The sequence below is a fragment of the Oryx dammah genome, unplaced genomic scaffold, assembly GCF_014754425.2.
Source record: "Oryx dammah isolate SB20612 unplaced genomic scaffold, SCBI_Odam_1.1 HiC_scaffold_17, whole genome shotgun sequence".
In the NCBI taxonomy this organism is placed as follows: domain Eukaryota; kingdom Metazoa; phylum Chordata; class Mammalia; order Artiodactyla; family Bovidae; genus Oryx; species Oryx dammah.
In genome coordinates this window covers 2,155,751-2,182,386 of record NW_024070201.1, presented here as the reverse complement: position 1 = coordinate 2,182,386, position 26,636 = coordinate 2,155,751, and the positions used below count along the sequence as shown (strand labels likewise).

General features: G+C 36.5%; 1 protein-coding gene across 7 annotated transcripts in view; it reads left to right on the top strand.

The window, feature by feature from the left end:
• The window catches only part of GRIA4 (glutamate ionotropic receptor AMPA type subunit 4), a 635,903-nt gene that overhangs the window by 94,423 nt on the left and 514,844 nt on the right, over positions 1-26,636 (top strand). The gene's annotated exons all lie outside the window — the stretch shown is intronic.

The following is a 26,636-nucleotide window of genomic DNA, read 5'->3' as shown; positions in this document are numbered from 1 at the left end:
ACTATGGATTTAACTGTATGGTCCATATAATATTAGAGAAATAAAAATTAAACTGATAATCTATTCTTAAGGAAATACCTATTAATATTCATAAAGTTCTATTCCATTTTTACAACTGATATTTAGGGACTCTGTAACAATGTACATCCCAGACTCCATTCACTATGGATGCTGACTCAGTAGGCCTTTGATTGGGTGGAGACTTCTGCTTTTTAGCATTCATATCAGGTGATTCTGATTCTGTACATTTACTACAATGCTTCGAGAAATGTTGCTATAGTTTTTATTTCTTTACTACTGGAGCTGCTGCTGCTGCTGCTAAGTCGCTTCAATCGTGTCTGACTCTGTGACACCCCATAGATGGCAGCCCACCAGGCTCCCCCATCCCTGGGATTCTCCAGGCAAGAACACTGGAGTGGGTTGCCATTTCCTTCAATGCATGAAAGTGAAAAGTGAAAGTGAAGTCACTCAGTCATGCCCGACTCTAGTGACCCCATGGACTGCAGTCCACCAGGCTCCTCCATCCATGGGATTTTCCAGGTAAAAGTACTGGAGTGGGATGCCATTGCCTTTTCCAACTACTGGAGCTAGAACATCTTAATTGCTATTACTGAAATTGTGAATCACTGCTCTAGAGAATATATATTTTATGCAAAAGTGACATTCAGTATAAAATAGAATAGTGCAATATACAGTTTTAAATTAAAGTAAATATAATTACTAAGGTTTATGAAAAATACAACATTTTAATCAGTTACTACAATTCTTTCATCATTTAATAATTGTATAGAATTAAAATGAGTTGAATAATCATAAATTTTGGCTTTATTCAAAATAAATTCATTTATTGGTCACCCTACACATAAATGTGGGCTAACTGCTATGTGAGGATCGAAGTAGTCACACCTTTAGAAAGCACATTAGTCTTACCCATTCTACTTTAAAGGTAAAGAGGAAAGAAGTTCTTTATATTAATGGAAAAATAAAGCTAATTGTAGCTCATAAATTACCAAAGAAAATATTTGTTTTAATATTACTATATTCAGTTTACTTTAAATATAATACAAATTGAAGGCTACATTCTAACACTAAGGCCCAACCATGGAACTTCTCTAGACAGACAAGTCTGGAGGCTCCAGCGGAAATAAACTGACTTTTTAACATAAAAATTCAGAATAACTTTCCAATGTAGAGCTTAATAGTGACCTGTATTTGCAAGGATAATGGCATCCTCACAGCCAAATAATTGGGTATATTTTTATTTTACTGCATTATCACCTGTTATTTAACTCAGAGATGCAATCATTTCCATAAGGTAGTTCAGCTGTGATTGCTATAAGAAATGATACATGTTAATTAAGGAATTAACTAGGAAAATTAATTTTTTCTAATTTTTGTTTATTTTTACCAATCTAGAATTTGTTTTCTATTCCTATAGACCCGGGGTCTAGTTTCCATATCAATTTTCATGCACACATATATATTACAGATATTTATTAAATACCAGAATTCATTTAAAATATATGTTTTCAGAATAGGTCATTTGTGTCCTTGTAGCTGATTTGAACTTTTCTAATTGAAAATCAGATTGGATAGTTCACTTAATTTTTCTAATTAAACTCTTCTGATCTATCCTCTTTGCTTTTAGGATAACTCTAAATACCCTAGTAGGGCTGAAAAGGTCAACAGTATCTGACTCCTACTCACCTCTCCAGCCTTATTGCATACACTTACCTCTACCCACCAAAGTTATAGCTATTAGAGTTCAGTTGCTGGGAGTCACATTTTCTGTACTTTCTCTGAACATGGGCACATGTTTTTCTATTCCAAGAACACGCCACTCTCTCCACATTCTGCCTGGATACCTCTGACTGCTAAGCACCCAAATTAGCACTATGAACTAAGTGCAAGTTATCTTATCTATCTAACTGAATTGTATTTGCCTACATTGTCCCTGAACTATAAATCTGTTGAAAATAGAACCCCAGAACAAGCTAACCGAAAGAAGTGATATCCTGGTGCTGAAAAGGTGATTGAGACTAGGTGCCTGGCTCCACAAAAAAATGGAAAAACAAAAAAATTGAAAACACATATTAAAGTGTTATATGATAAGTAACATTGACATAAACTATACTTATTTAAGGGGTTCAGAGAATAAAGAATCTGCCTGCAGAGGGGGAGATCCAAGCTTCAATCCTTAGGTGGGGAAGACACCCTGGAGAAGGGAATGGCTACTCACTCCAATATTATTACCTAGAGAATTCCATAAACAGAAAAGCCTGGCAGGCTACAGTCCATGGGGTCGCAAAGAGTTGAACAACAACTGAGCGACTTTGACTGTCATATGCTATGTAAAACAAAGTGTACAAATCGAAATGTTTTCTGACTTTTTCATTGGAGCTGGAAAAATGTAAAACTAGAAGGAATCCCCTTATAAATTGATGTAAATAAATGTTTTCTTCCAAATGAAAAAGAAGCACCACTCTCATTTTTTCCACATTCATCTCTCATAAAATAGCTCTATTTTATTTAAAGTTCCCATGTTGTTATATTACTTAGAAATAAAGATTAAAATTTTAATTAACATGTGTTTAATTAATTAAAGACAAGAAAGTACTTAAAACAGGTGCATGGATTATTTTTTCTTACATTCAGAAACTTCATTACTGGTAAAACTATTTCTTAAAGTTATCTACATCAAATTATAAGATCAACTGATTATAGTTTTAGTGGCAAAATTTTTCAAATAGTAGAATATATCTAATCTTTTTAAAATATAAGTGGATTCTCAGGTGTTCTTAGATTATTAAATGTAGTGAGATTTAAGGAAAGGACTACTTCACCACTTGCATACTCAATCCATTTAAAATTATATCTATATTGGAAATATAATGTGCTACTTACCTGAATGACAGATGAATCATGAAGAATGTGAAAACATATGTGGAAATGGAGAAATAGCACTTTAAATATTTACTTTTTTAATCTAGTAGTGAAATATTCTGAGTTTCTTGCAGTCATGTTATGAAATGTGTATGTATTTTGACAATATGTGTATTCCACGATGTATTTACATTTTTCCATGCAAGTAAGTCAGTTTCAAATTTTTAGCAATGTTGAATTAAGGTAAGTTTAGCAAAGTAATGATGTGTATGTATGAGTGTGTGGTGAAAGAATTGGGTAATCTTTAGTCACACAGAAGTCAAGTCCACATCTCTATAACTTGACATCTACCAGATGTTTTAGAAACCCATTTGCCAAGGATGATTTCTGTTGAAAGAAAAAGGATGGAGTAGACTTCTGAAGACAGTAGTAATGCTGTGGCCAAATACAGGTTATATTGCAATTCAGTTATGAGCAAAATTATGAGTTTCCATCTGGTGAACCACATTGTTTCATTGTGTTGGCAAATTTGAAATCATATGCATAAGTAGAGAGCCCAATTATTTCAGCATTTCCATTAAGATATACTTATATATACTACTAAGATATGCATACAAACTAGGATGCCTATATATATATATGTATTATCACAGTTATTACTACTGGGCATTAAAAGTGTGCATCAAAAGGAAAACCTAGCTTTCAAGTTTAAGAAAAGGAGTATTGCAAGAAGAAAATGGAAGGTTACTTTAGAATCCCTATTTATAAATGTGAAATAATCTTTTACTCCATGAAAAAATAGAACAAATTCAGGTGAGAGACTCAGTTGTAAGATCAAAAACTCAGTAGTACTAGGCCAACATCTTACAGATGAAAGTATTAACTCTCTCTTAGTCCTCAGGGACTTGTAAAGAATTGAAGATGTATGTGCTTATGTAAAAAAGGAAATCTCTGTGTGGAGAACATTTTTAAACTACTAAAAGGGTTCCTTGGGGGATATGTTCTTATTGTAGCTAACAGGTAGAGTGTTCATGCTCTTTTCAAGATTTTCAGTGTAGCTGAAGCTCAGGAAACTAATGGCACAGACTTTGAGTTGGTTTCTATTTTCAAGTAATTAGGTATGAATTGATGTCAACATAGAAAAAAAAATCCCATGATTCCCCTTTGTATTGATTCTGACTTTGTAAAAAGCTATCTGCTGCTTATTTGTAAAAAACATTTTTAATGTATGATTTTTGTAACCTAGGTTAATTTTTTTTATATTGCAACTATTTTATTTACCTCTTAAAATATTTTTATTAATCTCAAATAAAAAAGAAAGCCACTTCCTTAATAGTTGGATTCTTTGGTTTCCTGGAATAATTTCACATATATTTTGCAAACTTGGATAGTTTGGCAGTTTGAAATAATTGAAGGCTTGTTAATAGTTACATCAGAAATTAGAGCTATTGTATATGATAATTTGACATTTGAAGTTTTAACTGAAATATTCTGTCCATTTTAGCAGTACATTCCATAAGAATATAATTACTTGAGCCATCTACTTATTGACATGATCAGAATAACAGTTCTAATATTTAGGACTCAAAACACAGTTTATTGACCAGGAGATTTAATTAATCCTTAGAGTATCTCTCTTACTCAATTTTTAATAGAAAACATAGACAGCCAAAGCGAATTTGCTGTATGTCTCAGGAAACTCAAAAAGGGGCTCTGTATCAACTTAGAGGGATGGGATGGGGAGGGACATGGGAGGAAGATTCAAGATGGAGGGGATATATGTATACCTATGGCTGATTCATGTTAAGGTTTGACAGAAAACAAGAAAATTCTGTAAACAACTATCCTTCAATTAAAAAAATAAATTAAAAATGAACACTGAGGAATTTAATAGGAAACATAATGACATTTAAAAACTCTATCTCAGATGTCATAGACTTCCGTAATTGGAATCATCAGTCTTTTCACATTTATAAATATATTACTTTATTCAACAAGTATAATAAATACAAACTAACCAAGGTAAGTGGTTAAGCACAGGGGATATGTTAATAAATAAAATAGAGAATATTCTTTTTTGAAATGTAGCATATAAGTATTGAGTTCCTAGGTGGTTCAGTGGTAAAGAATCCATTGGCCAATGCAGGAGATGTGGATTCAATCCCAGAGTCAAGAAGATCCTCTACAGAAGGAAATGGCAACTCACTCACTACTTTTGCTTGAGAAATCCCATGGACAGAGGAGACTGCTGGTCTACATTCCATGGCATCACAAGAGAGTTGGACGTGACTTAGCGACTAAAAGAACAAAATAGAAGTCTTGGAAAGAATAAGAGGAAGTAGGTGTGTTCTTGCACTGCTGATGTATGAAAATTTGTTATACCAACTGTATTAGAGAGTTTTGTACTAAATAGAATTATTAATGGAACAATGGACTGGTTCCAAATCAGGAAAAGAGTACATCAAGGCTGTATACGTCACCCTCCTTATTTAACATATATAAAGTACATCATATGAAATGCTGGGCTGAATGAAGCACAAGCTGGTATCAAGATTACTGGGAGAAATATCAATAACCTCAGATACACAGATGACACCACCCTTATGGCAGAAAGTGAAGAGGAACTAAAGAGCCTTTTGATGAAAGTGAAAAAGAGGAGTGAAAAAGTTGGCTTAAAACTTAACATTCAAAAAACTAAGATCATGGCATCTGGTCACATCACTTCATGGAAAATAGATGGAGAAACAATGGAAACAGTAACAGACTTCATTTTCTTGGGCTCCAAAATCACTGCAGATGGTGATTGCAGCCATGAAATTAAAAGATGCTTGTCCCTTGGAAGAAAAGCTGTGACAGACCTAGACAGCATATTAAAAAACAGAAAGATTACTCTGCTGACAAAAGTCCATCTAGTTGAAGCTATGGTTTTTCCAGTAGTCATGTATGGATGTAAGAGTTGGACTATAAAGAAAGTGAAAGTGAAAGTGAAGTTGCTCAGTCTTGTCTGACTCTTTGCGACCCCATAGACTGTAGCCTACCAGGCTCCTCTGTCCATGGGATTTTCCAGGCAACAGTACTGGAGTGGATTGCCATTTCCTTCTCCAGGGGATCTTCTCAACCCAGGGCTTGAACCCAGGTCTCCCACATTGTAGACAGATGCTTTACCATCTGAGCCACCAGGGAAGCTGGGTGCCAAAGAATTGATGGTTTTGAACTGTGGTGTTGGAGAAGACTCTTGAGAGTCCCTTGGACTGCAAGGAGATCAAACCAATCAATCTTAAAGGAAATCAGTCCTTAATATTCAATGGAAGAACTGATGCTGAAGCTGAAACTCCAGTACTTTGGCCACCTGATGCAAAGAACTGACTCTTTGGAAAAGACCCTGATGCTGGGAAAGATTGAACGTGGGAGGAGAAGGGGATGACAGAGGAAGGATGGTTGGATGGCATCACTGACTCAATGGACATGAATTTGAGCAAGTTCCAGGAGTTGGTGATGGACAGGGAAACCTGGTGTGCTGCAGTCCATAGAGTCACAAAGAGTTGGACAAAACTGAGTGACTGAACTGAATTGAGCATTATTAAAAATTTATGCATATTCTTTTTGAACAAGCTTTTGGGTATCTACTCTAGAAAAATACCTGTACAAATATACACAAGGTAGTTTCATTATTTTACATCAGGATTGTTTGCATTAGATGAAATAGAGGAACAAACCAAATGTCCTTCCATTGGTAATGGCTAAATAAACTTCCCTGTAATTTATACAAAGATTTGAATGAATAGGACAAAAGTTTCGTTTGGTTTGTAGAACATATTCACTAGATATATTTAAAAATATTTATACAAACAAATGAAGATCTTTGTCAGAGGGGGTGTGTACGTGTATGTGTGTGTGTGTGTGTATGTCTGTATGTGTATATTTATAAATGCATAGAAAGAAGTCACAAAATGTATACATGAATTGATAATACTAATTACTTATGGGGGAAAAACTGGCTATGTGGTGATGGTAAAGGTCGATTTTAGCATTATTTCTCTATTTCATATACGTAATAATTGTAAAATTAAAAATAAATAGCAAAAACGAATTTAATGTGATGCATGCTATAGAAGCATGCCTGAGTAAAGAGCAGTAAGTAACTAATTTTAGGTGTCTCTAGAGCAGGGAAATAGTTCACATGCATGAGTGCAACAGGTATTAAGTGTATGTGTTACGTTCCAAAGTGTTTTTTTACCAATTTATATCTTAAAGTTTTCATGGATTTATGGCATAGAGTTTGTGCAGTTTTTCCCATGGCAAAACTTCCAACAATGCCATTACATATTATTTACCTCAAAGGCTCACATTTAGGACAGCTCCTCCCTCTCCATTGCCCACCCCACATTGACTATGCCGTTTCCTCTTTCGTGTCCTCCTTCTTGGTCTTGTGAATCTCATGCAGCCTTTTCCTCCAAAAGGCTACTAGATATCCCTCGTGACCCTCCCACCACAGTGTATTCCCTAATCTATTCCTTTTCTTGGGAGGAAAAGCTCGCCTTTGAATTCTAGCTGCTGAAATATTTCACGTCATTATGCATTGTTATCTACTAAACATTGCACTGGGTGCTGTGAGTACCAAATGAGTCAGGTAAAAATCTCATCTTCAAGAAGCTTCATTTGTAGAAGGGGAAAGATTCAGGTGGACCAGGAATGTGCTAACACCCTGTAAATAAAGAGTTGTATATGCATGCTCAGTTGTATCCAACTCTTTGCAGCCTCATGGCAGTGGAATTTTCCAGGCAAGAATACTGGTGTGGGTTGCCATTTCCTACTCCAGATCTTCCCAACCAAAGGATTGAACCTGTGACTCCAGCATTGGCAGGCAGGTTTTTTACCGCTGCACCACCTGGGAAGCCCCAAATGCAGAGACAGAAGTATGTAATGGGGACAGTGATCACGAAGGGAAACAATTAAATTTAAATGGCAAGGATAGAAAAAAATTTCACAAAGAAAGTGAAATTTTGAGTGAACATTGGAGGAACAAATTGTGCTTTTTCTGGAACCTGAAGGATGATTTTAATGATTCAGCTTAAGAGACTATATTTTAATAACCACAGAAATGTTCAAATACTTTGAAATTACTAGAGAAAAGAATTATTGGGGAGCAGATGAAGCAGGTGAAAATTTCTCTTTGGATATTTACTATTGAATACTTAGCAATTACATATGAATACAAATGGCTCAAGTAGTAGAGAATCTGCCAGCAGTCCAGGAAGCTCATGATACTTGGTTCAACCCCTAGGTCAGAGAGATCCCCTGGAGGAGGAAATGGCAACCCATTCCAGTATTCTTGCCTGGAAAATCCCACAGACAGAGGCTCCTGGTGAGCTACAGTCCATAGAGTCGCAAAGAGTCAGATACAACCAAGCATACACGCATAAGTAAATTACATAGTTTACATGTTTTAATAAGAAAAATGAGCAATTTAAAAAATTCAGTTATACTAAGTACAGAATTTGTAAAGCACAAAAGTAGATTTACATGTTACTGTTAATGCATACATGTGAAAAAATCAGACCTAAAGATAAAATTATTTTCACCATTTCTAAATGAGTGACAAGTGATGCAACCTCTAATTTTTATTTATCTCTAGAATAAGTAATTAAAATCAATATTTAAGCTATAAAACCTTAAGTACAAAGTGCCTTTGGTGTGTCTTCTGATGAAGTCAAGAGAAGGGCAAAGTGATAAGCATGGTCAAGCAATACATTCTTGATGCTTGTGGCAAAAGAATACTGGAGTAGGTTACCAATTCCTCCTCCAGAGGAATCTTCCCAACCTAGGGATTGGTCTGTGTCACCTACGTCTCCTGCATTGAAGGTGGATTCTTTATCCACTGAGGCATCAGGGAAGTCCAGTAAACAATTAGTTAACTGGGCAAAAATAAGCTGAGCTAGCTTTCTCCTGTTTTCCTGACCAGGGACCATTCCTAATGAACTGCATGACCAGTTAATAAAATATCAACAAATTAAGACAATGCCAAAAAACACGAAATAGGCAATGCAATAGAACTAGTGATTTTTTTCAAAAATAATTTACAAATTCAAACAAAGATGAGTTTACCCAGGTACTCCCTCCCTAAACAGAAAGAAAGCAAATTTCAATTCGGATCTTGAAAATTTGTAGTATATTGCATTTTTAAGTATTTTATGTTGCCACCTCTCAGATCCCTTCTTGTCTAGTATTCCTCATATTCCTTTTGAAATTAAAAAAGTAGTACAGACATGCAGCAATTTCAGTCTAGAAAGAAGATAATTTTTGAGTCCAGCTTTGAATAAGAAAACTAGCCAAGCAAAGACCTATAGAAAGAAATGTAGGTTCAGGAAACAGCCACTGCAAAAGCCAGTCTGGCTAGTGTGCATGAACAATGATGGTATTTCTATGAGTAAATGATCAGGTCACAGAGGCAGAGACTAAATAAATATTTGTAAATTATGATAAGGAATCTCGATGTTTTACACTGTAATCATTTATGTCTGTATCTTCTATAAACCTGCTTGGAGACTAACTCCATCTCATCACTCAGTGTTATCACTGAGGTTTACACAATGCCTGGCACTAAACAGACACTCAATAAATATTTTTTGGATAAAATCATATTGGAATTTGATATTTCCATGTGAAAGTGGAAGCCACTCAGTCCTGTCCAACTCTTTGTGACTCCATGGACTACAGTCCATGGAATTCTCCAGGCCAGAATACTGGAGTGGGTACCTGTTCCCTTCTCCAAGGGATTTCCCCAACCCAGGGCTCAAACCCAGGTCCCCAACATTGCAGTTGGATTCTTTACCAGCTGAGCCACCAGGGAAGTTTCTATTCAAGTATGCACTTTAAAAAATATTATAGTTTTGTATTTCAAAGCCTGGGAGCAAGCAATATTTAAGCCAGGATTTGGGTCACTAACAATAATAAGAAAGTTCTGTATGAGTAAATGTAAAGGCCATGTAGGGGCCCAATTAGGTAGATATTTTAAGCTTAATCTAGTTCAGCATTGACTATGATGTTTCCTTTCTCACTTAGAACTCTAATGGGCTTTACCCATTATCATTATCTTGCTCATTAGTGAGCAAAGATTTCAGAAGATTAAAAGAGAGTGGTAAGAGTTGAAAATTGTTCCCACTTGTCTTTTTCACTCTAACTCTAAATTTAATTGGGGGAGCTAATGCTTTTCTATTTCAGTTGTCTATTCATAACTGTTTATGAATAGAAATGCAGTATGGTCTTTGACATTTCATGTAAGCCACACCAAATTTGTATTCTAGATTTATTTAAGCAAGTTTCATAACCTGGTGCTGCATGTATAAGCTCTATGTTTAGTATCCAAAATTCACCTCTGAATTTCAGCTTTTGAAATTAATTTCTGAGTGTTTTTACACAGGAGCTTCTCATTAAAATTGCCATTCATACTGATGTCAATGAAGTATGTCAAGAAATTATAAGATGAGACTCTGAATAAGCCATTCTAGATAATTTTTTTAAAAAAAGTTAAGCTAAAACCATACTAAATGAGCCAATTTTTTGTAGAAATAAATAAAATTAAGCAAATATTTAATCATAGTGGGTAGGATGTAAGGTCTTTTGGGGTCCAAGGGGATAAATTAGGAGTGGATTGTAGTTAATTTTCCCTCTTGAAGAGAATTCAACCCTGAATGGAATGGTTTAGAGAATGTTTTTTTAACTGAAAAAAAAAAAAATACAAGATTTGGAGATTCAACTAAGAAAATTTTGATTTAGTGAATGATTAGTCAAGGTTCCCTAGAGAAACAGTATCAATATAATGTGTATATATATATATATATATATATATATATATATATATGGAGAGAGAGACACACAGAGAGATTTAAGAAACTGGATTACATGATAATGGAGGCCAGTAAGTACAAAATTTGCTAGAGTATTGGCAGGCTGGAGACCCAGGGAAGAGCCATGTTGTAGCTCAAGTTTAAAGACCATCTACTGGCAAAAATTCTTCTTGATTGGGGAAGGTGTGTTTTTGTTCTAGTAAGGCCTCAACTGATCAGATGAGGCCCACTCACATATACGGAGAAGGCAATGGCAACCAACTCCAGTACTCTTGCCTGGAAAATCCCATGGACGGAGGAGTCTGGTAGGCTGCAGTCAGTCCATGGGATCGCTAAGAGTCGGGCATGACTGAGCGACTTCACTTTCACCTTTCACTTTCATGCACTGGAGAAGGAAATGGCAATCCACTCCAGTGTTCTTGCCTGGAGAATCCCATGGACAGAGGAACCTGGTGGGCTACAGCCCATGGGGTCACAAAGAGTCAGACATGACTGAGCGACTTCACAGTATCTGGGCATCATGGTTCAGCCAAGTTGACACATAAAATTAACCAATACAAATTACTCCTTGTCATGTTGGCACCTATATGCATCTCCTAAAGCATACTTAATGTTTCAGTAAAGAGAATCAGTTCAGTTCAATCACTCAGTCCTGTCCGACTATTTGCAACCCCATGAATTGCAGCACGCCAAGCCTCCCAGTCCATCACCAACTCCTGGAGTTCACTCAGAATCATGTCCATTGAGTCAGTGATGCCATCCAGCCATCTCATTTTCTGTCATCCCCTTCTCTTCCAGCTCCCAATCCCTCTCAGCATCAGAGTCTTTTCCAATGAGTCAACTCTTCACATGAGGTGGCCAAAGTACTGGAGTTTCAGCTTCAGCATCAGTCCTTCCAAAGAAATCCCAGGACTGATCTCCTTCAGAATGGACTGGTTGGATCTCCTTGCAGTCCAAGGGGCTCTCAAGAGTCTTCTCCAACACCACAGTTCAAAAACATCAATTCTTCAGTGCTCAGCTTACTTCACAGTCCAACTCTCACATCCATACATGACCACTGGAAAAACCATAGCCTTTACTAGACAGACTTTTGTTGGCAAAGTAATGTCTCTGCTTTTCAATATACTATCTAGGTTGGTCATAACTTTCCTTCCAAACAGTAAGCGTCTTTTAATTTCATGGCTGCAATCACCATCTGCAGTGATTTTGGAGTCTAAAAAAATAAAGTCTGACACTGTTTCCACTGTTTCCCATCTATTTCCCTTGAAGTGATGGGACCAGATGCCATGATCTTTGTTTTCTGAATGTTGAGCTTTAAGCCAACTTTTTCACTCTCCACTTTCACTTTTCTCAAGAGGCGTTTTAGTTCCTCTTCACTTTCTGCCATAAAGGTGGTGTCATCTGCATATCTGAGTGTCAGGGTCCAGCCCCGGTGGATCCAGGGTAATTCGAAGCAGGGATGGAGTCAGCGAGGAGAGACTTATTTATGTAGAGATATAAAGAGAGATTAGGAAAGAATAGTGTAGTAGGAAAATTAGTGGGGAAAAGAGGCTGAATAACTTGGTTTACACAGGAGACCAATATAGCTCTGAGACAAGGGGCTTGCACCATCTACGTAGCCCACCGACGCCTGCTTGAATAGCGGAGGGTGCCCTGCCTTTGGCTCCCTCTTGCGTGGGTCTTAGAAGCCAGGGCAAATAAGTAGACATGGAGAGCCTCTGTGCTTCAGATGGGAATTTAGCCTGAAAAGGGAGAAAAGAACAACATGGGGAAGTCAAGCACTGGTGCCAGACCCAAGACTTTATTTTCAAAGGCAGCTTATATACCCCAAGTTGTACATAAAGAAATAATGGAATATGTAGTGTTATGTAGGGGCAGCAGTCCTGACCCTCATTGAGACCAGGCTTTCTTTTTGCATACCTTCCCATATACAAAAGGTCTCAGGTGATTTACATTATCTTCTGGCCAGGAGGCCTGTTAACATTTTTATGGCTCTTTTCCTAGATAAATGTCTATCAACCAGAAAACTCATTTTCCCTTGAAGTGTTTTTTCTTTAATCTGCATCACCCTCAAAGTACTAAATAAAGTTACATTCCTGTAGAACAAAGGTGCAGTGGGTTATAACAAAGAAATTACTTAACTCAAAGATCTAATGTTGCTAATGCCAGGGCAACCACCTGTTTTTTCTACATACCAACTATATCAACAAATACAAGATATGAAAACTTGGCAGCAAGTATTGGCTCAACAATGAAACCCTTAATCAGTCCTATTCTAATGATTTGGACTCCTCGGAAGCCCCTACATTCCCAGGATGTTTTAAGCTTCTTGTGCCCCTTGTGGTCAGAAGGCCACAAACAATCACATGTGCAGCTGTAAGAGTGTGGACAACCCTGTCAGACAGGCTAGAAAGCCATCAGAAGGGTTTTTGGATCGAAACACTCTTATTATGCCCAGGAGACTTATTATCTATAAGCTCTAAATTAACTTTTTCCAGAAAAAGGTGGTGAGGGGACAGCCCCCTGTTAATGTCAGAGGAGTTGGTGAAAGGCATAATATAATAAGGCAGACAGATTCTGGTTTTGGGGTAGATGCTCGAGTAAATCCAGGGGGCCCCCTGAGGCATGATCCTGCCTTTGTGTTTGTCAGGCCCCCTTCCTCATGACCTTTGCCATGGGCGGGATTCCCCATGCTGGCTCCCGGCATCTGAGGTTATTGATATTTCTTCCGGCAATCTTGATTCCAGCTTGTGCTTCCTCCAGTCCAGCATTCCTCATGATGTACTCTGCATTTAAGTTAAATAAGCAGGGTGACAATATACAGCCTTGACATACTCCTTTTCCTATTTTGAACCAGTCTGTTGTTTCATGTCCAGTTCTAACTGTTGCTTCCTGACGTGCATATAGGTTTCTCAAGAGGCAGGTCAGGTGGTCTGGTATTCCCTTCTCCTGAAGAATTTTCCACAGTTTATTGTTATTCACACATTCGAAGGCTAGGTGATTAATTAAGAAACACTAAAATTTAAAGAAGAGCACAGCTTGGAACCCCAACACTAATCTCTTGGAAATGGCAGTCACCTTTATGGTAATAAATGATTGGAATAGCAATTGTAGTTGTCTTTAGCAAAACTCATATGCTTGAACTGATGGTTCATCTTCCTGATGTGAAGAATGTCAAAACCTTCACCCATCATATAAAAATGCCCTGTTATCTAGTCATTATTTTTTTATTAGTGAAATCCTCTTGGATAGAAAAAAAAAAACTCTGATATTAATAGTAACTTTGAAATACAAAACCTATTTATACTAATGATAGGTCTTGGATTTTTTCTAGTCTTACAGCTCTAAGGAAATAAATCAACAAGCTAGATTAAAACATTTAAGATAGAGTGGAAATACAAGAAATTTAAAGCTTTTTTTCTGTTATATTAAACCATATGTTACTTTAACAGGCATTTGTCCAATGATATTAAATGATAATTATATTTCAAGTTTTTATGGCACTTGATATTTTGCAAATAAATCATTGTATATGATGGCCCCTAAAATGACATTAATTAATATTAATTACTTTTTCTTTACTCATACCCAAAATCAATCTGAAGCAGTCAATTACTAGTATTTTTGACATTTTTAAAAAATCAATATTTTGATTAGGAAATGTATGGTAACAGACAATATTTACTTAAACTTGGAACTAAGCTTAAAACCAAGGTTTCTAAAGGCAGAAAGATTTGTTTTTCCCAATGTAAAATAATATATAACCAACTTTTTAGAAACTTCCTAAGGCTTTAATTTATGACTCAATTATAGAGTATATCATCAAAGAGTATAAATAAAATATTTCATTAATTTATTATTCATGGCAATATTTGGTTCTACTTTCTAATTCTTCTTTGTTGTATGTAATAAGATATAAAAGACTTTTACATGATTACCATTAACTTTCTCAAACAATACATGATAGATTGATTTGGCTATCTGATCATAATTTTTGGATATTACAGTGCTACTTAATATCATAGGATTAAGAAAAAAAGCAAAGGGGGGGAAATGAAAGTTGTAAAACAGTGAAAATGGGGAAAGAGGAAGATATAGATGAAATAGAAATAAATGCATATTATTGGAATGGAGGTGTGCCACATAGAATGTTGAAAGGAAAACTTAGTTTCAGTATGACAGATCTTATGTCTTTAGGATATTCTTAGCTTAAGAATTTCCTGGATGGTTTTATACAAATAGGGAGCAGACATTGTATGATTTATTCACCATTATACCATGTATCTGTTACAACTATATGTGTAGCCCTAATGTTTTATGTCTCAGTCATTTGTATGAGTGAATGACTTGCTTTTGTTTCAATTGTTAAACTAAAATGATGTGAAGATTATGTTGACTTACAGTGAACACAGAAAACAAACAAAAAACATCTTAGGTGATTTTTGTTTCTGAGGAAAAAGAGGATAAATTGAGAACCCATGGACTGCAGGAGACGAGGCCTCCCTGTTCATTCAATTCCCAGAGTTTACTCAAACTCATTTCACTGAGTTGGTGATGCCATCCAACCATCTCATCCTATCATCCACTTCTCCTCCTGCCTTCAATATTTCCCAGCATCAGGGTTTTTCAAATGAGTCAGTTCTTTGCATCAAGTGGACAAAGTATTGGAGTTCCAGCTTCAGCATCAATCCTTCCAATGAATATTTAGGACTAGTTTCCTTTAGGATGGACTGCTTGGATCTCCCTGTAGTCCAAGAGATTGTCAAGAGTATGTGCCAACACTACAATTCAAAAGCATCAATTCTTCTGTGCTCAACATTCTTTAGAATCCAACTCTCACATGCATACATGACTACTGGAAAAACCATAGCTTTGACTAGGTGGGCCTTTGTTGGCAAAATAATGTCTCTGCTTTTTAACATGCTGTCTAAGTTGGTTTGGTCATAACTTTTCTCCCAAGATGCAAGCATCTTTTAATTTCATGGCTGTACTGATCATCTGCAGTGATTTTGGAGCCCACCCCCCACCACCACCAAAAAATAAATAAATGAATGAATAAAGTCTCTCACTGTTTCCCCATCTACTCTCAATGAAGTGATGGGACCAGATGCCATGATCTCAGTTTTTTGAATGTTGAGTTTGAGACAACTTTTTCATGCTCCTCTTTCACTTTAAGCAAGAAGCTCTTTAGTTCTTCTTCCCTTTCTTCCATAAGGGTGGTGTCATCTGCATATCTGAAGTTACTGATATTTCTCCCAGCAATGTTGATTAGAGCTGGTGCTTCATCAGCCAAGCGTTTCTCATGATGTACACTGCATATAAGTTAAATAAGCAGGGTGACAATATAGAGCCTTGACATACTCCTTTCCCGATTTGAAACTAGTCTGTTGTTCCATGTTCAGATCTAACTGTTCCTTCCTGACCTGCACACAAATTTCTCAAGAGGCAGCACAAGTGGTCTGATCTCGTTAAGAATTTTCTACAGTTTGGTGTTTTTCTTTCTGGCTTACATCACTCTGTATAATAGGCTCCAGTTTCATCCACCTCATTAGAACTGATTCAAATGTATTTGTTTAATGAGTGAGTAATGCTCCATTGTGTATATGTACCACAGCTTTCTTATCCATTCATCTGCTGATAGACATCTAGGTTGCTTCCATGTCCTGGCTGTTATAAATAGTGCTGCGATGAACATTGGGGTAGTGATCCATACAATCAAAAGCTTTGGCATAGTCAATGAAGCAGGAGTACATGTTTTCTTGGAAGTCTCTTGCTTTTTCTAGGAATGAGCAGATGTTGGCAATTTGATCTCTGGTTCCTCTGCCTTTTCTAAATCCAGCTTCAACATCTGGAAGTTCATGATTCACATACTGTTAAAGCCTGGCTTGGAGAATTTTGAACGTTATTTTACTAGCATGTGAGATTAGTGGAATTGTGTGGTAGGTTGAGCATTCTTTGGCATTGCCTTTCTTTGGGATTGGAATGAAAACTGACCTTTTCCAGTCCTGTGGCCACTGCTGAGTTTTCAAATTTGCTGGTATATTAAGTGCAACATTTTCACAGCATCATCCTTTAGCATTTGAAATAGCTCACCGGGAATTCCATGATCTCCACTAGCTTTGTCATAGTGATGCTTCCTTAGACACCCTTGACTTCACAATCCAGGATGTCTGGCTCTAGGTGAGTGATCATACCATCATGATTGTCTGGATCGGGAAGGTAATTTTTTTGTACAGTTCTTCTCTGTATTCTTGCCACCTCTTCTTAATAGCTTCTGCTTCTCTTAGGTCCATACCATTTCTGTCCTTTATTGTGCTCATCTTTGCATGAAATGTTCTCTTGGTATCTCTAATTTTCTTGAAGAGATCTCTAGTTTTCCCATTCTATTGTTTTCCTCCATTTATTTGCATTGATCACTGAGGAAGGCTTTCTTATCTTCTTGTTATTCTGTGGAATTCTTCATTCAAATGAATGTATCTTTCCTTTTCTCCTTTCCCTTTTGCTTCTCTTCAGAGCTCCTCAAACAACTATTTTGCCGTTTTGCATTTCTTTTTTTCTTGCAGATGGTCTCAATCCCTGCCTCCTGTACAGTGTCACAAACTTCCATCCATAGTTCTTCAGGCACTCTGTCTATCAGATCTAATCCACTGAATCTATTTCTCACTTTCACTGTATAATCGTAAGAAATTTGATTTAGGTCATACCTGAATGATCTACTCGTTTTCTCTAATTTTTTTGATGTAAATCTGAATTTGGCAATAAGGAGTTCATGATCTGAGCCACAGTTTGCTCTGGGTCTTGTTTTGCTGTTTAGAGCTTTTCAATCTTTGGCTGCAAAGAATATAATCAATCTGATTTTGGTATTGACCATCTGGTGATGTCCATGTGTACAGTCTTCTCTTGTGTTGTTGGAAGAGGGTGTTTTCTATGACAAGTTTGTTCTCTTGACAAAATTCTATTAGCCTTTGCCCTCCTTCATTCCTTACTCCAAGGCCAAAGTTGCTTGTTACTCCAGATATCTCTTGACTTCCTAATTTTGGATCCCAGTCCCCTATAATGAAAAGAACATCTTTTTTGTGTTAGTTCTAGAAGGTCTTGTAGGTCTTCATAGAACTGTTCAACTTCAGCTTCTTCAGCATTACTGTTTGGGGCATAGACTTGGATTGTCATGTAATTGAATGGTTTGCCTTGGAAAAGAACAGAGATCATTGTGTCATTTTTGAGATGGCATTTCAGACTCTTTTGTTGAGTATGATGGCTACTCCATTTCTTCTAAGGAATTGTTGCCCACAGTAGTATATATAATGATCATCTGAGTTAAATTCACCTATTCCAGTCCATTTTAGTTCACTGATTCCTAAAATGTCGATCTTCACTCTTGTCATCTCCTGTTTGATCACTTCCAATTTACCTTGATTCATGGAACTAATATTCCAGGTTTCTATGGTGATTGCAGCCATGAAATTAAAAGACACTTAATCCTTGGAAGAAAAGTTATGACCAACCTAGATAATATATTCAAAAGCAGAGATATTACTTTGCCAACAAAGGTCCGTCTAGTCAAGGCTATGGTTTTTCCTGTGGTCATGTATGGATGTGAGAGTTGGACTGTGAAGAAGGCTGAGAGCCGACGAATTGATGCTTTTAACTGTGGTGTTGGAGAAGACTCTTGAGAGTCCCTTGGACTGCAAGGAGATCCAACCAGTCCATTCTGAAGGAGATCAGCCCTGGGATTTCTTTGGAGGGAATGATGCTAAAGCTGAAACTCCACTACTTTGGCCACCTCATGTGAAGAGTTGACTCATTGGAAAAGACTCTGATGCTGGGAGGGATTGGGGGCAGGAGGAGAAGGGGACGACCGAGGATGAAATGCCTGGATGGCATCACGGACGTGATGTGAGTCTGAGTGAACTCTGGGAGATGGTGATGAACAAGGAGGCCTGGCGTGCTGCGATTCATGGGGTCACAAAGAGTCGGACACGACTGAGCGACTGAACTGAACTGAACTGATGCAATATTACTCTTGAAAGAATCGGACTTACTTACATCACCAGTCATATCTACAGCTGGGTGTTGTTTTTGTTTTGGCTCCATTTCTTCAGTCTTTCTGGGGTTATTTCTCCACTGATCTCCAGTAACATATTGAGCACCTACTGACCTGGGGAGTTCATTTTTTAGTGTCCTAGTTTTTGCCTTTTCATACTGTTCATGGGTTCTCAAGGCAAGAATACTGAAGTGGTTTGCCATTCCTTTCTCCAGTGGAGTTTTGTCAGAACTCTCCAGCATGACCCATCCGTCTTGGGTAGCCCTACATGGCATGCCTCATAGTTTCGTTGAGTTAGACAAGGCTGTGGCCCATGTGATCAGATTGGTTAGTTTTCTTTGATTGTGGTTTTCAGTCTGTCTGCCCTCTGACAGAAAAGGATAAGAGGCTTTTGGAAGCTTCCTGATGGGAGAGACTGACTGAGGGGAAAACTGTGTCTTGTTCTTATGAGTGGGGCCATGTTCAGTAAATCTTTAATCCAATTTTCTTTTGATGGATGGGGCTGTGTTCCCTTCTTGTTATTTACCTGGGGCCAAACTATGGTGGAGGTAATGAAGATAATGGGGACCTCCTTCAAAGCTCCCTTGCAGGTAGTGTTACACTCAATGCTCCCAACCCTGCAGCAGGGCACCGCTGACCCATGCTTCTAACGGAGACTACTGAACACTCACAGGCAAGTCTAGATCAGTCTCTTGTGGGGTCACTGCTCCTTTCTCCTGTGTCCTGGTATGTACAAGGTTCTGTTTGTGTCCCCCAAGAGCCTATTTCCTGTGTCCTGTGTAAGTTCTAAGAGTCCTCAATAGAAAATAGTAAATTGACAGATGTTCTCATAAAGAAAGTGTACTTTTCTGGAAAAAAAAAAAAAAACCTTATTTCCTATAAGTCATGTAAAGAACTGGAATCTTGAACAACTATTTTCATTGATTCCTTTTGTGAATAAAAATAATATGACTGATCTGACTTCATAAGAACAGTATTCCTGGTATGTCTTGGTGATAGCATTTATCAGGTAGCACATCTATTTACCAATTACCTGCCACCTAGATTCCTTTGAGTCTTTGGTTTTGCCACAAAAATCTTAGCTACAAAAATAGAGGGAGTGAGAGAGAGAAGGAAGGAAGGAAAGAGAGACGCTAGGAGAGAGGGAGGGAGGGGGGAAGGAAGAAGGGAAGAAAGACAGAAAAATTCTTCACATACCCATAAAACTGAAATAAAACTTAAAAATACCTACTGGCTGCAGCCTATTTTTCAGAAATGGATGTGACTTCAGAAATGGAGGTCACTTCATTAAAGTGACATTCTCAGTCAAAGCTCTTAGCTTAAAATGTAAACTTTAAAAAATGTATTCAAACTTACCAGACTTAGCCCCTGGTTTCAAATCACTGCCAAACTGGCCCTGTAATAATGCATGAAAATATAATGTAAAATCCTATGAGCTTGCCACTCTAAAGGTCAACACTGAAGATTCAATACTTTGATATATTTCAACCTGATAGAAGAGTAACAGTCACTACAGCATATGTGGAGAGAATATAAAACATAATCGTTGGCCAAAGCTCCTAATTACATAAAAGAAAGAAGTATGGAAATTGATTTATATATGATCAGAAAAGTTTTAAAGTGGACTAGATTGGATTGAGAATGAAAGTTAGATGGAAGACATTCTAAGAGAAAAGAGAAATATCAACAAATTTATGAAAGAGTAAAAACGTAGAGTGTATCAGAGAGTTAAAACAGAAAAAAATAAATAGTCTTCTATGTGTTGCATGTGAAAGAACAGAGAGAGGCTAGAATCTAAATGTTAACAGTGGCCAGATTTTAAAGATCTTTGACACTACCTGAAGAATTTCTGAATCTAGTATATAATAGAAAAAATAACAAGAGTTTTTTCATTCACATAAGCTGTCCTGAATTTTTAAAAGATAGATAAGGCAATGGCATGTATATTGGACAAAAGGAGTATGAGACGACTGTCAAAGCTGAAAAATAAAATTGAAACTATGGCAGCAATGATATTCTGGCAATAAAGCTAGACCAAAATTGGCAAAAGAAATGGGGACCAAAAAAAAAAAAAAGGCTTGAAAAACGTTTAAGGAGTTAGTTGAAAATTTTTGCTCTCTTCTATGGACAAGACTGGGGCATTCCACTGGCTCAGCAGTAAAGAATCCAGCTGACAATGCAGGAGATGTGAGTTCAATTGCTGGGCAGTGAAGATCCCCTGGAGAAGGAAATGACCAAAGTATTGGAGCTTCAGATTCAGCATCAGTCTTTCTAATGAATATTCAGTGTTGATTTCCTATAAGCATGGCTGATTTGATCTCCTTTCTGTCCAAGAGACTCTCAAGAGCTGTCTCCTCTTTTACCCTCATCAGGAGGCTCTTTGCTTCGTCTTCCGTTTCTTCCATTAGAGTGGTATCATCTGACTATTTCTCCTGGTAATCTTGATTCCAGCTTGTGATTCACCCAGCCCAGCATTTATCATGATATACTCTGCATAGAAGTTAAATAAGCAGGATGACAATATATAGCCTTGACATACTGCTTTGTCAGTTCTGAACCAGTCAGTTGTTCCATGCCTGGTTCTAACTACTGCTTCTTTACCTGCATATAGGTCTCTCAGGAGACAGGTTTGGTGATCTGGCATTCCCATCTCTTTAAGAATTTTCAACAGTTTGCTGTGATCCACACAGTCAAAGGCTTTAGTGTAGTCAGTGAAGAAATAGATGTTTTTCTGGAATTCCTTTGCTTTTTCATGATCCAACAAATGTTGGCAATTTGATCTCTGGTCCCTCTGCTTTTTCTAAACCCAGCTTGTACACCTGAAAATTTTTGATTCACATACTGCTGAATACTAGCTTGAAGGATGTTGAGTATAACCTTATAATATGTGAAATGAGTGCAATTAAATGGTCTAAAATAATCACCAACTAGTGAGTATAACAGAAAAGATAAATGAATAAAACACATATATAGATAAAAAACTAGTAGTTACTAGTTGGGGGGAGGTAATATAGTAGTAGGGGAGTGGGAAGTAAAAACTATTGGGTATAAGATAGGCTCAAAGATTTATGTTACAACATGGGGAATATAGCCAATATTTTTCAATAATTTTGGATGAAAGTAACTTTTCAAATTTTCATAAAAATTTTTGAAGTAACAAAATAAAATTGTTATAATTATTTTTAAGGAGAGTTCAATTTTATTGCCAAAATATTGCTCTATCATTTGAAGAAGTAAATCATAATTGATACCAAAAGAGTACAACCTTCAAGAGAAAGTTTTTCAAAACATCAAATGGAACACTTAGTTTCTAATTGGTCTAGTTCACCTTCATTATGATCTTATTCTCTCTCCTTTACTCCAGTATCAGTAAGTCATGGGATAGAATCCCTCTCATGTAGTCAGCCCAGAACTTTCCATTCCAAATTCCAAACTCTCTAGCAACTAACTTTTGTGCAGTAGGGCTTCAGGAGGTTGTAAGCAAAGCACGATTATTCTTTAACTTTGAAGATTTGCCCATCTTTGCAGAAAGGCTTTCAAATTCCTATCAGCAGCTTCTGGTTTAGTCCTTACACTATAGCTATGCTTAATTAGTTCTTATCCTTACACCTCAGCTAACCCCCCCTTTTTTTTTGGAGCAGCTTTCTGCTACCCCTGACAGAAGAAGCATTTTACTTGCATTTTCCCCTTGTACCTAAAGAAATGCAGTGTTTTCATCTCTCTTGATCTCATGACTTTTCTGACCTTTCAGAAAAGGAGTGTAACTTGATTTCCATGGCAACCCCAATGCTCCAGCCTTTAGCAAGTTTATACTTAACTTTCCCTTGTATTTGAGTTGACATTATTTTTCTTAACTGAGTTCATGTTCGGTTGCTGACAGAAGCTGCATTTAAAAAAAAAAAAAAAAAAGATCTTACATTGTCACACAGAAAAAAGTCAGTCATATAGAGATAGACAAATATCATATGATTATTGCTTATATGTGGAATCTAAAGACATGGTATGCATGAACTTATTTACAAAACAGAAATACAGCCACAGGTGTAGAAAATAGAGTTGTGGTAACCACGGGCTAAGCTTGGAGAGGGATAAATTGGAAGATTGGGATTAACGTATATTCACTACTGTATATGAAACGAATAACTAATAAGGACCTACTTTACTGCATAGGAACTCTTCTCAATACTCTCTAATGATCTGTATGGTAAAAGAATCTAATAAAGAGTAGGTATATGTACATGTATAACCGATTCATTTTACTGTACCCCTGAAACTAACACAATATTGTAAATCAACTATACCCCATTTAAAATTTTAAAATTGTAAATAAGTCACACTTTGGGGGCGGCTTTAATATTTGACCAGTCTGCAGTACATATGTGGCTAAATTAGCTCTGTGTAGGTTAATCAGTCAGTTTTACCTTAATGGAAATTAACAGATTCTGATAGGTTTACTCTTAACAGAGTTAGGGAAGAGTAGGGTCTGAAAAGGGATATTAACATTAAAGGGACATTCCTAAAATAAAGATTCAAAAATGAAAGCATCAGGGATAAACATAAATCTTATTTTACAACATTTTCACAACCTCTGTGATAAAGTTGCTTAAATAACAGAAATATGTATGCATTTTAAGTAAAAAGATATACTCATGCTCTATCTCAAAATTTTGAAAATATTCAACCACCTACCATGGATAGATATTTTCTTGCCCAGGGTGGAGATCACTCCAAGTGACTTTTCTAGGGATTTTTAAATAATCACATCTCAGATACCACTTATATTTAATAAAGACAAAGTTACGAAAGAATTGACATAACTTCAAGATAAAATATTTAAACTATGTGGGTTAATTAATTTTCCCACCAGTCTTTTTTTTGTTCTTTCTCTATGTGCCTTTTATATTCAGTCTTTATTTGAAACTGTCATAAGGACCTGAGGTTTACTTGGAGATTACTCAGAAATGGCTTTTTATGATGCTGTATAGTCTCTGTGTATGTGTGTTTGTGTGTGCTTCTGTATTGTTCACTCATGTAGGGAAGGAATCCTTGTTATAATACCATTCTCCTATATACAAATAACTGATTATATTTATCAATTTTCCTTAATATTAAGAACTTCTTAAAATTTTGAAATAAATAGAAAATAAATGGATGCTTTTCTTGGGTAAACCTTGTCTTCCCTTTGTGTTAGTACTTCACTGAATAGTCAAGGGCAGAGAGTGAATATCAAGAAGGAAGATAATAGAACTCCAAGGAGAATAAACAAGATCAAGTGCTTCCTGCAGTTTGTACTGACTCAGAAGAAAATAATTATGGTGCTAAGAAAAAAGATGAAAGGAAAAATCACCTACACTTCGTTGAAAGTCTTTATTTTTCTAGCTATATGGTTGATTAGCTAATTGTTTGGCTAGTTAATGAGATTGTTCATTAGTTTAAGACTAGCATGCTGGAAAGTGCATGCAGCTATGATGCCTTGGTATAGATTTTTATAAATAAGTAAGTTACAACAGCCAAGTTAGACTAACTAATGTGTGCCTGCTGGAGGTGACAAGATTGAGTAATCAAGAAAAAAAAAAAATGCATGTGTGTGTGTGTTTCCAGATTGTGTTGTTTAAATACAGAAAATAAAAGGAACGAAATAAGAACAAGACAGACAGGAACAGAACAAGAACAAGACAGAATAAGGAATTTTTAGAAAAAAAATACTATATTTATGCAAGAGGAGAAATTAAATTGTCTTATGAAAATCATATGTAAAATCTATTGAGTCTGAATAATTTCTCACAGCTTAATTAAAAGTTTGTTTTAAATAATTGAATCTCAGTTTTACCACCTATAAAATAAAGATAAGGATAGTAGTAATCTCATAGGACTATTTTGATGATTAAATGAATAATCTTACTGAAACCTATTTTAAAATGCTGTCACATAGTATTAAATAATAGATATACAAAAGCATATTTCTAAGTTCTAAAACCGTACACCTAAGAGAATATCTAAAATCAACAAAAACTGAGTTACAAGTTAACCCCATGGTTCTGATCTATTTGAAATATACATTTCCTAAGACATACAGAATGTAGGGATTGTATAAGTTTGATGGTGTTGTGATGCTGATGATGGCAAAGATGATGATGAGAAACAGGATAATAGCCATCATTTACTTAAGTACATTACATGGATTAAATCTACAATAGAAACATTGCATATGCAATCATATTAACTTTTTTAAGCTGGTATTTATTGAGTGATTTTTTAAACATCATTGGGTACACAAAGACTCTAATGGTACCTCTCATCTCCAAACACCCAGTGCTATTAAAGAAATACCAATACAATATTGTAAAGCGAAAGGGAAAAAAAAAGAAATATGATATGAACTGGGACAAATTAAATGTCAATGAAATATTTGCTATTCCTTCAAACTTCTGTAGATTCATCCCTTTGATTGGAAAGTAGTACTGTGTTCAAATATAAATCACTCATAAAACCAACTGGGGGAAAAAAAATCCATCTTAACATGTTCCATTAGAAACCCAAATCAAAGAATGGACTTACACCCATTTAACTAGAGCTAGACTCGAAATAGTCACTTGTTTAACTATGCTTTTAGATAACCTTTTAGTAACTCATTCGTTCAGCTTTAGATAAGGAAGATATTTGGATATCTGAGAGAGAGATGTAATTCTGAATTGTAATCACTCAAAACTACAATGATGTAATAAATAACATATAAGTTGAGTATTTTTTCCTTTAGGGATTAATGAACATTATTTTACAAAAATTATTAAATTAATTTTGGTTTGATATAGTAACTAATTCATGTCTGACTCTTTGCAACCACATGGACTGTAGCCCATCAGATTCCTCTGTTCATGGGGATTCTTCATGTAATACTACTGGAGTGGGTTGCCATTTCCTTCTCCAGGGGATCTTGCTGACCCAGGAATCAAACCCAGGTCCCCTGCATAGCAGACACATTCCTTATCAACCGAGATATAAGGTAATTGTAGTATTTTTTATTTCAGCTAAATGATGCAGTTTTGAGCATTGCTCAACATGAATGGATATTAAACATGTGAAAGCATATTGCAGCCTTTTTGGCATACACTGTACTTATTGGGAGAAAATATATATTAGATTCTATATTCATAGCATTTGCCACTAAGTCATCATTTGCCAGAGATTTCACTGAAGGAAGGGAGTTGAACGCTTCAACTATATCTATACCACTACAGTCAGATCAGTCACTCAGTTGTATTCTGCTCTTTGCGACCCCATGGACTGCATCACACCAGGCTTCCCTGTCCATCACCAGGTCCTGGAGCTTGCTCAAACTCATGTAAATCGAATCGTGATGCCATCCAACCATTTCATCCTCTATAATCCCCTTTTCCTCCTGCCTTCAATCTTTCCCAACATCAGAATCTTTTCCAATGAGTCAGTTCTTCGCATCAGGTGGCCAAAGTATTGGAGTTTCAATGCCAGCATCAGTCCTTCCAGTGAATATTAAGGACTAATTTCCTTTAGGATTGACTGGTTGGATCTCCTCATTGTCTGAAGGGACAATGAGTGTCTTTCTCAAGTGTCTTCAACACTACAGTTGAAAAGCATCAATTCTTCGGTGCTCAACATTTTTATGCTCAAATTCTCACACCCATTTAGGACGACTGGAAAAACTTTAACTTTGATTAGACAGGCCTTTGTTTCCAAAGCAATCTCTCTGCTATTTATTATGCTATCTAGATTGCTCATAGCTTTTCTTCCAAGGAGCAAGCGTCTTTTAATTTCATGGCATTCACCATCTGCAGTGACTTTGGAGCCCAGGAAAATAAAGTATCCCACTATTTCCATGTTTCCCC